Genomic DNA, 1,008 nt, shown 5'->3' with positions numbered 1-1,008 from the left:
CTGCGGTCTCAAGTCCCGGAACAATAAGCAGCGGGCGGTCCCCGAGACGTTCCCCATTGTCTGCCGCGGACCTGCCCTCGCCCCGCCCCTTTTGCCTTAAACCGCACATTTGCTTTTATAAGTTAATAATTATCAACCTGACAGCTCTGACTCAGAGGCTGTCTTTTATTCCAGTGAACTAATTGCAACCTTTTCTCCTCCTACTCCATCACCCAAAATAGAAAATGCCCAAAAGAACAAAGGAAAGTTTTTTTTTACAAACATACGATTCGCAGTTTTTTAAAAAAGAAAAAAAAAACTACGGTGCAGAAACGTGTGTACACCCTTGAGGGCTAGCACGTGTTCGCGACTAGATGGACATCTGTCTGCTCGATCCGACACCTATTCAGAGCCAAAGGCAGCAGCACAAAGGTCAACGTGCTTGCCTCTTTATTCCCAGCACTAAAAATAGCCCCCTGCCCGAAAGAAATATTCAGTTACAAATACCAGGGGCATCCGAGGTTGTGGCCCACACTAAGTTGCAAGCGAAACTGAAAATCAATTTGCTTTGCAGATGGGCTGGGGAAGCCACAAGCAAACAAAGAGCTTCTGGCACATTGTCACCGCACGCACGAGAGCCCTGGGGTGCGCCTGCGCGGACACACACACACACACACACACACACACACACCAGCGTGAACATGTTGCAACCGCTCGCGCAATCCAGCACCTCTCTGGAATTCGCCAGAGCCGAACACAAGCGCGCTCCTGGGTAAGACCGAGTCCCCAATCTTGGGGAACCCCACTCCACTCTCGCCCGAGGGCGATGCGCACCAGGTGAGAGGAAGCCAGGCTTCACCGCTTCGAGTTTCATTCGGCGCCGCGCTTTTGTGATGCAGCCAGGGAAAGAAAGGATGAAGGCTGAGGGAGAAAGCGGAGAGGCAGGCGGGCAAAGGCGAGCGCTCCGCCGTGCCCTCGGCTGTGCCGGGCCGGCCCCTAGATTCCCGGCAGCCAGAGCTCGCCAGCCGG

General features: G+C 54.0%; 1 long non-coding RNA gene across 1 annotated transcript in view; it reads left to right on the top strand.

Moving 5' to 3' along the window:
- The first annotated feature begins 679 nt into the window (after positions 1-679).
- The window catches only part of LOC117284447, a 6,067-nt gene continuing 5,738 nt past the window's right edge, over positions 680-1,008 (top strand). Inside the window, exon 1 of the long non-coding RNA XR_004515537.1 lies at positions 680-751. This is a non-coding gene — a long non-coding RNA (uncharacterized LOC117284447). The remainder of the gene's footprint in view (positions 752-1,008) is intronic.

The sequence above is a fragment of the Fukomys damarensis genome, unplaced genomic scaffold, assembly GCF_012274545.1.
Source record: "Fukomys damarensis isolate Sample0158 unplaced genomic scaffold, DMR_v1.0_HiC HiC_scaffold_5, whole genome shotgun sequence".
In the NCBI taxonomy this organism is placed as follows: Eukaryota; Metazoa; Chordata; class Mammalia; order Rodentia; family Bathyergidae; genus Fukomys; species Fukomys damarensis.
This window is presented reverse-complemented; position numbering and strand designations above follow the sequence as displayed.